The sequence below is a fragment of the Leuciscus leuciscus genome (genome assembly GCF_965113295.1).
Source record: "Leuciscus leuciscus genome assembly, chromosome: 3".
NCBI lineage: Eukaryota > Metazoa > Chordata > Actinopteri > Cypriniformes > Leuciscidae > Leuciscus > Leuciscus leuciscus.
In genome coordinates, this window is record NC_138727.1 from 21962061 (window position 1) to 21973918 (window position 11858).

At 41.6% G+C, this 11858-nt stretch overlaps 1 long non-coding RNA gene across 1 annotated transcript; it reads right to left on the reverse strand.

The window, feature by feature from the left end:
* Positions 1-1153: 1153 nt before the first annotated feature.
* On the reverse strand, positions 1154-2003 carry LOC309493605. The gene is made up of 2 exons (XR_014204013.1): positions 1940-2003; positions 1154-1898 (listed from the first exon to the last, which is right to left on the reverse strand). It is a non-coding gene; the product is annotated as an uncharacterized lncRNA (long non-coding RNA).
* Between the last annotated feature and the right edge of the window lie 9855 nt (positions 2004-11858).

Consider the following 11858-nt stretch of genomic DNA (forward strand, 5'->3'; position numbering starts at 1 on the left):
AAAGAGAAGCGAACTGCGCGAGCGAGCGACAATGCTCGAGAGAGACCGAAAGTGCGCGAGAGAGACCGAGTATGTCTGCGCGCGCGAGCGAAAGTGCGCGAGAGAGACCGAGTGTGTCTGCGCGCGCGAGCGAAAGTGCGCGAGAGAGACCGAGTAGTGTCTGCGCGCGAGAGAGACCGAGTGTGTCTGCGCGCGCGAGCGAAAGTGCGCGAGAGAGACCGAGTGTGTCTGCGCGCGTGAGCGAAAGTGCGCGAGAGAGACCGAGTGTGTCTGCGCGCGCGAGCGAAAGTGCGCGAGAGAGACCGAGTAGTGTCTGCGCGCGAGAGAGACCGAGTGTGTCTGCGCGCGAGAGAGACCGAGTGTAATATAATATAAAATAAAAACAAGAATTAAATTATTACCACTGAATTAGCAGGATGTAGCTTATACTTTCTTTCTCTCTTAACAGACTGTTGTCTTCAATTCATATTATTATTCAATAAACCAAACCCCAGTGTAACCCGTCCCTAAATAGAACCACAAAACTGGCAAATTACTGATAAATTACACAATTAAAAGAGACAACTTCTTTCAAAATATCGATTCAGTGACCATGACTTGGATAAAGACTTGGAAATGGAGAACGGACGACATAAACTCATGGATACCAAGAAAGAGAACAGAGACTATGCAGACTGTGATTTGAATCAGATAGAAGATGGAAAAACTTTTTTGTCTGTCCCAAGTAGCCTACTACAAGGGAATATTTTTTCTACAATTTGCAGCACTGAATTTGTCATTCTTTAGCCTACTCTAAGTGACTCAGAGAAACATTACTATTTTGCTCGAAAAAAAAATATTATTTTATATTGTAATTATTTTTTATATGCATTGTATTTATAATTAATATTAGGAAAGACTAGAGATAGTATCTTCTGTTATAATTATTATTATTGCAATTAATATGACCTATTATTATTTAAATAATATCAAATAAGCCCTGCATGACATAATGATATTATTATAAATTAGCATTGGTCTCTTAAACATATGTATTTAAGCACGAAAAAGTAAATTATGAGTTAGAATATCAACAGGTGATACAGTACGTGAGCAAAGGCACTAAGTTTCAGGTAAAATGGGCCAATATAAAAAAATAGAACAACACAGGTAATTTCGGCTGAAATCATTTTATTTTTAACAGTAAATTGACACTGCTATCTTAAGTCTGATAAAGCAAATGTATTTCATTACGCTAAATAGAAAGTTTAACGAATATTTTATTAAAAAATACAATTCAAACTTAACTGATCATAATCATAGTGTTTATGTACACTGGTGTATTTTGTGTGCATGTGTGTATGCTTGTCAAATAATGTCAAACATTTTGTTAAAGATGATAACATCTCAGAAAAAGAAAGAAAAAAACACTTTATTTCCTGTAGCTACATATCAGACCAATTAGATGTTTTGCTGCATTCTTATCAAAGGGAGTCTTTGCAGATATACCATCTAGATGCCATTATCCTCTCCACAGCTCTCGTGGTACTGATCTCGATCTCGGTGAATAACATCCAGTCATTGTTATTTGACGCTTAAGAAACGTAAAACCTGGTTGTGGTACAGTGTTCATTAACTATATAGGTTATGAAATCTTACTATTACTGCCTGAATTCAATCTTATTAAATCGTATATGAAAGTTTTTGCTCAAATAATTTATATTTATTAAATAGTTCAAAGCAAGACGTGTGTAGTAGGCAGCCTACTGATTATTGCTGTCCATTAATCTAACGTCCATGCCTCTTATATAATAATTATATATTACTTTGTACCAATTAGCCTACTAAACTAATGCTCGGACACACTCGGTCTCTCTCGCGCGCAGACACTACTCGGTCTCTCTCGCGCGCAGACACTACTCGGTCTCTCTCGCGCACTTTCGCTCGCGCGCGCAGACACACTCGGTCTCTCTCGCGCACTTTCGGTCTCTCTCGAGCATTGTCGCTCGCTCGCGCAGTTCGCTTCTCTTTTGTCCAGTCCGGCGCCTCATAGGTGTTCGCCCCAGGGGCGATAAAGCGGCCCAAAAAGTCCCAATGACTTAACATTGCGACGAACTTTGAGCACTCGTAGCTCGGAGCGAGGATTTCGCAGAAACGTGTGATTTGCCGCATTTGAAGAGGCTAACAGGCTCTGTAAGAACATACCTCACAATGGGGTAAAAGTTGCACCCCTGGGGGGCAGGAGCTGCCCAAAGTTGCCCCATTGACTTACTATGGGGAAGGAACATCCCGTGAAACACACATGCTTTTCCTACTATGGTAAATTGCATAGGGATTTTCTATTGAACGTAGCTCTGGATCACAGTGTCATAGAGACAAGGGGGTGGGCTCATTTTACTCAGACGACCAATCAGTCTCTCAGGCTCATTGTGAAGCTATCAAGCCACGCCCTAGCAACCATTTAGAGAACCTTAGCAACAAGTCCCATAGACTTCCATTGAAATAGATCAAAGGGATATCTCCAGACTGAATTGTCATACAAACACGAGGGTGGTCTCATTTGACTCGGGGCAGCAAACGGCCAATCATGAATCACCTCAACACTTCCTAGCCCCTCCATAGCAACCATTGTCGAGCACCTTAGCAACCAAAATCCAAAGAGGGATATCTTCCATTCTGAATGTCACAGAGGCATGGGAGTTGGTTTATATCATTCATAGTGACAAGAAGCCTTTGGAGTTTCATGATTGGCAGCTGACAAACCACTCCCTAGCAACCAAACAGAGTACCCTAGCAACCAAAATCCAAAGAGGCATATCTTCCATTCTGAATGTCACAGAGACATGGGAGTTGGTTTATATCATTCATACTGACAAGCAGCCATTGGAATTTCATCATTGGCAGCTACCAAGTAACTCCATAGCAACCAGACAGAGTACCCTAGCAACCAAAATCCAAAGAGGCATATCTTCCATTCTGAATGTCACAGAGACTTGGGAGTTGGTTTATATCATTCATACTGACAAGCGGCCTTTGGAGTTTCATGATTGGCAGCTGCCAAGCCACTCCCTAGCAACCAAACAGAGTACCCTAGCAACCAACATCCAAAGAGGGATATCTTCCATTCTGAATGTCATAGAATCATGGGAGTCGGTTTATATCATTCATAATAACAAGAAGCCTTTGCAGTTTCATCATTGGCAGCTGTCAAACAACTCCATAGCAACCAAACAGAGTACCCTAGCAACCAAAATCCAAAGAGGGATATCTTCCATTCTGAATGTCACAGAGACATGGGAGTTGGATTATATCATTCATAGTGACAAGAAGCCTTTGGAATTTCATCATTGACAGCTGACAAGCCACTCCCTAGCAACCAAACAGAGTACCCTAGCAACCATTTTACAAGACCTACATCTCTGCATCAGAATATTGTATAGAGATGGGGGTTGGCTCATTAGTTTCAGTTGGAAAACAGTCTGTAAATATCAACCTGGTAACTGTGTATTCACACCCTAGCAACCATTTAGAGCCACCTAGCAACCATATTGCAACACATAGAAGCCATATTTCAGCTCCACAACATCGTACAGACATGGTTGTTGGCTCGTATGCAATCATGTACAACACCCCTGCAACCGAGTGGCGAGTTTTGCCACTGCAAGCACCACTTCACATTTTCTTCAGGAAATGTACATTCTAGTTAGTGGTGCTTTTCAAAGCAACACTATTGTTATTGTCGCTCATACTTATTATTCTTATTTTTATTCCGCCACTAGTTTGGTGCGTAACTTGCCCCGCACCGTTTGTCACAGACCCCTGAGTGAGGTGTCAAATCGACCGGCTCATTGAGGAGAGGTGTGCTATGACTTTTCTAAGCGATCGGGTGTACGATGTTCGCACAGCAGACGAAAAAGCGGCCAAAAAAGTCCCATTGACTTAACATTGGGCATTCTAAAAATATTCAAATCCAAACCGACGTTTTCACACACACAGACTCCAAAAGGGCCTGACACCCCTGCGTCTCTCCCTCTCTCTCTCCCTCAGAGGATTTATATTATCTAGCAACCAATAAGAAATGGCCTAAAATCTTCATAGCCACACCCTAGCAACCAGTTACAGCACCCTAGCAACCACTAAGAGCTCCCTAGCAACCATCCTAAACCAATAAAAAACATTTATTTTTATTGTTTTTATTTTTAAAGCAATATCACACTCGTAGCCTTGCGATATTGCTCCATGCTTGTGTCTATACGGCCCCGTTATTAAAGATTTTAAGAACTCTATAAAAAGGCCTAGCAACCACCCAGAACACCCTAGCAACTGCCTAGCAACACCATAGCAACCACCCAGAACACCCTAGCAACCACCTAGCAAAGCCCTAGCAACCACCAATAATACCTTAGCAACCGCCTAGCAACCACCTGGCAACAGCATCTTGATAAAAACATCATGCTAGCATCATGTTAATCAGGCTAGCATCATGCTAACAACATGCTAATCAAGCTAGCATAATGCTAATAATGCTAGCATTATGCTAATCAAGCTAGCATAATGCTAGCAACATACTAATCAAGCTAGCATAATGCTAGCAACATGCTAATCAAGCTAACATCATGCTAGCAACATGCTAATCAAGCTACCATAATGATAACAACATGCTAATCATGTTAACATCTAGCTAAAAACATGCTAGTAACATGCTAATCATGCTAGCATCAAGCTACCAACATGCTAATCAAGCTAGCATCATGCTAACATCATGCTAATCAAGCTAGCATCATGCTAGCAACATGCTAATCATGCTAGCATCATGCTACCAATATGCTAATTAAGCTAGCATCATGCTAGCATCATGCTAACAACATGCTAATCAAGCTAACATAATGCTAGCAACATGCTAATCATGTTAGCATCTAGCAAAAAACATGCTAGCAAAATGCTAATCATGCTAGCATCTTGTTAAAAGCATGTTAGAAACATGCTAATCATGGTAACATCATTCTAACAACATGTTAATCATAGTAAATCAGGCTGGAATGTGGTAAATCGTAGTAAATCATCTTAGAAACATGGTAAATCGTGGTAAATGATGCTAAAACGTGGTATATCATGGTATCACAACATGTTAATTGTGTTAGCATCTGCCCAGTGGCGAATTTTGCCACTGCAAGCACCACTTCACATTTTCTTCAGGAAATGTACATTCTAGTTAGTGGTGCTTTTTCAAAGCAACACTAGTGTTATTGTCACTCATACTTATTATTCTTCTTCTTCTTTTTCTTATTATTCCGGACAAAAGTTTGGCGCGTAACTCGCCCCGCATCGTTTGTCACAGACCCATGAGTGAGGCATCAAATCGACCGGCTCATTGAGGAGAGGTGTGCTATGACTTTTCTAAGCGATCGGGTGTACGATGTTCGCACAGCGGACGAAAAAGCGGCCAAAAAAGTCCCATTGACTTTACATGGGGAGTTCTAAAAACATTTGAATCCCAACTGCCGTTTTCACACACACCACTCCAAAGGGCCTGACACCCCTGCGTTTCTCTCCCTCTCTCTCTCCCTCAGAGGATTTATATTATCAAGCAGCCAATAAGTAATGGCCTAAAATCTTCATAGCCACACCCTAGCAACCAGTTACAGCACCCTAGCAACCACTCTGAGCTCCCTAGCAACCACCCTAAACCAATAAATAATATAAAAAAAATTTTTTTACATTTTTTAAAGCAATATCACACTCGTAGCCTTGCGATATTGCTCCATGCTTGTGCCTATTCGGCCATAGGCACGAGGCCGTAGGCCGAGTGCCGTACTGAAGGAACTCGTTATTAAAGATTTTAAGAACTCTATAAAAACTCCATAGTAACCATATTTGACAACTACCAACCACCTAGTAACACCATAGCAACTACCAAAAATACCTTAGCAACCACCCTGAACACCCTAGCAACGTCTAGAAATGCTCTAGTAACCACCAAAAAACTCTAGCAACCACCCAGAACACCCTAGCAACTGCCTAGCAACCACCCAGAACACCTAGCAACTGCCTAGTAACCACCCAGAACGCCTAGCAACCACCCAGAACACCCTAGCAACTGCCTAGCAACGCCCTAGCATCCACCCAGAATACCATAGCAACTGCCTAGCAACACCATAGCAACCACCTAGCAATGCCCTAGCAACCACCAAGAATACCCTAGCAACTGCCTAGCAACCACCAAGAATACCCTAGCAACTGCCTAGCAACCACCCAGAACACCTTAGCAACTGCCTAGCAACACCATAGCAACCACCCAGAAAACCCTAGCAACCACCACCTGGCAACAGCATCTTGCTAAAAACATGCTAGCAACATACTAATCATGCTAGCATCATGCTAGCAACATGCTAATCAAGCTAGCATCATGCTAGCATCATGCTAATCAAGCTATCAAAATGCTAATAATGCTAGCATTATGCTACCAACATGCTAATCAAGCTAGCATCATGCTAGCAACATGCTAATCAAGCAAGCATAATGCTAGCAACATGCTAATCAAGCTAGCATCATGTTAGCAACATGCTAATCAAGCTAGCATAATGCTAGCAACATGCTAATCATGTTAGAATCCAGCTAAAAACATGCTAGCAACATGCTAATCATGCTAACATCAAGCTACCAACATGCTAATCAAGCTAGCATCATGCTAGCAAAATGCTATTCAAGCAAGCATAATGCTAGCAACATGCTAATCAAGCTAGCATCATGCTAGCAAAATGCTAATCAAGCTAGCAACATGCTAGCAAAATGCTATTCAAGCAAGCATAATGCTAGCAACATGCTAATCAAGCTAGCATCATGTTAATCAAGCTAGCAACATGCTAATAATGCTAGCATTATGCTAGCATCATGCTAATCAAGCTAGCATAATGCTAGCAACATGCTAATCATGTTAGAATCTAGCTAAAAACATGCTAGCAACATGCTAATCATGTTAGCATCAAGCTACCAACATGCTAATCAAGCTAGCATCATGCTAACATAATGTTAATCAAGCTAGCATCATGCTAGCAACATGCTAATCATGTTAGCATCATGCTAACAACATGTTAATCAAGCTAGCATAATGCTAGCAAAATGCTAATCATGCTAACATCTTGTTAAAAGCATGCTAGCAAAATGCTAATCATGTTAGCATCATGCTACCAACATGCTAATCATGTTAACAACATGCTAATCATGCTAGCATCATTTTAACAACATGTTAATCATAGTAAATCATGCTGGAATGTGGTAAATCGTAGTAAATCATCTTAGAAACATGGTAAATCGTGGTAAATAATGCTAAAACGTGGTATATCATGGTATCACAACATGTTAATTGTGTTAGCATCTGCCCAGTGGCGAGTTTTGCCACTGCAAGCACCACTTCACATTTTCTTCAGGAAATGTACATTCTAGTGTTGTGATTACTATTCACCTAGACAAAACTTCGGCGTGTAACTCGCCCCACACCGTTTGTCACAGACCCCTGAATGAGGTGTCAAATCGACCGGTTTATTGAGGAGAGGTGTGCTATGACTTTAATAAGCAATCGGGTGTACGATGTTCGTCTGGCAGGCGAAAAATTTGCCGAAAAATGTCCCATAGACTTAACATAGGCACAAAATTACCAAAATCATATCTTTGGCTCAGAAGGTCATAGAGCCTTGGGGTTGGGCTCTTTTGATAGTGACATAACAACTTCATAGCCACGCCCTAGCAACCAGTTACAGGCCCCTAGCAACCATTGAACAACATTTACAAGCCATATCTCAGCAACAAAACATTGTAAAAACACAGAATTGGGCATTTTTTGACCCAGACCTGCAAATACTCTTTAAATATTACCCCATAAACTGTATAAACAAACCTTAGCAATGATTTGGAGTACCTTAGCAACCGTACAAACACATGAATGAGCTATATCTCAGCACCAGAACATCGTATAGAAATAGGGGTGTGTTTGTTTGTTTCTGTTGGGAAACAGTCTGTAAATATCACCATGGTAACTGTGTAACCACACCTTTGCAACCATTTAAAGCTACCTAGCAACCATATTGCAACATATAGAAGCCATATTTCAGCTCCACAACATCGTACAGACATGGTTGTTGGCTCGTATGCAATCATGTACAACACCCTAACATCCGAGTGGCAAATTTTGCCACTGCAAGCACCACTTCACATTTTCTTCAGGAAATGTACATTCTAGTGTTGTGATTACTATTCACCTAGACAAAACTTCGGCACGTAACTCGCCCCACACCGTTTGTCACAGACCCATGAATGAGGTGTCAAATCGACCGGTTTATTGAGGAGAGGTGTGCTATGACTTTTATAAGAGATCGGGTGTAAGATGTTCGTCTGGCGGGCGAAAAATTTGCCGAAAAATGTCCCATAGACTTAACATTGGCACAAAATTTGCAAAATCTTATCTTTGGCTCTGAAGGTCATAGAGCCTTGGATTTGGGCTCTTTTGATTTGTCCTATCAAGCAGCCAATAAGTAGTGACATAACAACTTCATAGCCACGCCCTAGCAACCAGTTACAGGCCCCTAGCAACCACTGAACAACATTTACAAGCCATATCTCAGCAACAAAACATTGTAAAAACACAGAGTTGGGCATTTTTTGACGCAGACTTGCAAATACTCTATATATATTACCCCATAAACTGTATAAACAAACCTTAGCAACCATTTGGAGTACCCCAGCAACCGTACAAACACATGAATGAGCTATATCTCAGCACCAGAACATCGTATAGACATGGGGGTGTGCTTGTTTGATTCGGTTGGGAAACCAGTCTGTAAATATCATCATGGTAACTGTGTATTCACACCCTAGCAACCATTTAGAGCCAACTAGCAACCATATTGCAACATATAGAAGCCATATTTCAGCTCCACAACATCGTACAGACATGGTTGTTGGCTCGTATGCAATCATGTACAACACCCTAGCAACCGAGTGGCGAGTTTTGCCACTGCAAGCACCACTTCACATTTTCTTCAGGAAATGTACATTCTAGTTCTTCTTATTATTCCGGACAAAAGTTTGGCGCGTAACTTGCCCCGCACCGTTTGTCACAGACCCCTGATTGAGGTGTCAAATCGACCGGCTCATTGAGGAGAGGTGTGCTATGACTTTTCTAAGCGATCGGGTGTACGATGTTCGCACAGCGGGCGAAAAAGCGGCCAAAAAAGTCCCATTGACTTAACATTGGGCATTCTAAAAACATTTGAATCCCAACTGCCGTTTTCACACACACCACTCCAAAGGGCCTGACACCCCTGCGTTTCTCTCCCTCTCTCTCTCCCTCAGAGGATTTATATTATCAAGCAGCCAATAAGTAATGGCCTAAAATCTTCATAGCCACACCCTAGCAACCAGTTACAGCACCCTAGCAACCACTCTGAGCTCCCTAGCAACCACCCTAAACCAATAAATAATAGAATTTTTTTTTTTTTACATTTTTTAAAGCAATATCACACTCGTAGCCTTGCGATATTGCTCCATGCTTGTGCCTATTCGGCCATAGGCACGAGGCCGCAGGCCGAGTGCCGTACTGAAGCACTCGTTATTAAAGATTTTAAGAACTCTATAAAAACTCCATAGTAACCATATTTGACAACTACCAACCACCTAGTAACACCATAGCAACTACCAAAAATACCTTAGCAACCACCCTGAACACCCTAGCAACGTCTAGAAATGCTCTAGTAACCACCAAAAAACTCTAGCAACCACCCAGAACACCCTAGCAACTGCCTAACAACCACCCAGAACACCTAGCAACTGCCTAGTAACCACCCAGAACGCCTAGCAACCACCCAGAACACCCTAGCAACTGCCTAGCAACGCCCTAGCATCCACCCAGAATACCATAGCAACTGCCTAGCAACACCATAGCAACCACCTAGCAATGCCCTAGCAACCACCCTAGCAACTGCCTAGCAACCACCCAGAACACCTTAGCAACTGCCTAGCAACACCATAGCAACCACCCAGAAAACCTTAGCAACCACCACCTGGCAACAGCATCTTGCTAAAAACATGCTAGCAACATACTAATCATGCTAGTATCATGCTAGCAACATGCTAATCAAGCTAGCATCATGCTAGCATCATGCTAATCAAGCTAGCAAAATGCTAATAATGCTAGCATAATGCTACCAACATGCTAATCAAGCTAGCATCATGCTCGCAACATGCTAATCAAGCTAGCATAATGCTAGCAACATGCTAATCAAGCTAGCATCATGCTAGCAACATGCTAATCAAGCTAGCATAATGCTAGCAACATGCTAATCATGTTAGCATCTAGCTAAAAACATGCTAGCAACATGCTAATCATGCTAACATCAAGCTACCAACATGCTAATCAAGCTAGCATCATGCTAACATAATGCTAATCATGCTAGCATCATGCTACCAATATGCTAATTAAGCTAGCACAATGATATTCAAGCTAGCATCATGCTAACAACATGTTAATCAAGCTAGCATCATGCTAGCAACATGCTAATCAAGCTAGCATAATGCTAGCAACATGCTAATCATGTTAGCATCTAGCTAAAAACATGCTAGCAACATGCTAATCATGTTAGCATTAAGCTACCAACATGCTAATCAAGCTAGCATCATGCTTGCAACATGCTAATCAAGCTAGCATAATGCTAGCAACATGCTAATCATGTTAGCATCTAGCTAAAAACATGCTAGCAACATGCTAATCATGCTAACATCAAGCTACCAACATGCTAATCAAGCTAGCATCATGCTAACATAATGCTAATCATGCTAGCATCATGCTACCAATATGATAATTAAGCTAGCACAATGCTATTCAAGCTAGCATCATGCTAACAACATGTTAATCAAGTTAGCATAATGCTAGCAACATGCTAATCATGTTAGCATCTGGCTAAAAACATGCTAGCAAAATGCTAATCATGTTAGCATCTAGCTAAAAACATGCTAGCAAAATGCTAATCAGGCTAGCATCATGCTACCAACATGTTAATCATGTTAACAACATGCTAATCATGCTAGCATCATTTTAACAACATGTTAATCATAGTAAATCATGCTGGAATGTGGTAAATCGTAGTAAATCATCTTAGAAACATGGTAAATCGTGGTAAATAATGCTAAAACGTGGTATATCATGGTATCACAACATGTTAATTGTGTTAGCATCTGCCCAGTGGCGAGTTTTGCCACTGCAAGCACCACTTCACATTTTCTTCAGGAAATGTACATTCTAGTTAGTGGTGCTTTTCAAAGCAACACTATTGTTATTGCTCATACTTATTATTCTTCTTCTTATTATTCCGGACAAAAGTTTGGCGCGTAACTTGCCCCGCACCGTTTGTCACAGACCCATGAGTGAGGCATCAAATCGACCGGCTCATTGAGGAGAGGTGTGCTATGACTTTTCTAAGCGATCGGGTGTACGATGTTCGCACAGCGGACGAAAAAGCGGCCAAAAAAGTCCCATTGACTTTGCATGGGGAGTTCTAAAAACATTTGAATCCCAACTGCCGTTTTCACACACACCACTCCAAAGGGCCTGACACCCCTGCGTTTCTCTCCCTCTCTCTCTCCCTCAGAGGATTTATATTATCAAGCAGCCAATAAGTAATGGCCTAAAATCTTCATAGCCACACCCTAGCAACCAGTTACAGCACCCTAGCAACCACTCTGAGCTCCCTAGCAACCACCCTAAACCAATAAATAATATGAAAACATTTTTTTTACATTTTTTAAAGCAATATCACACTCGTAGCCTTGCGATATTGCTCCATGCTTGTGCCTATTCGGCCATAGGCACGAGGCCGCAGGCCGAGTGC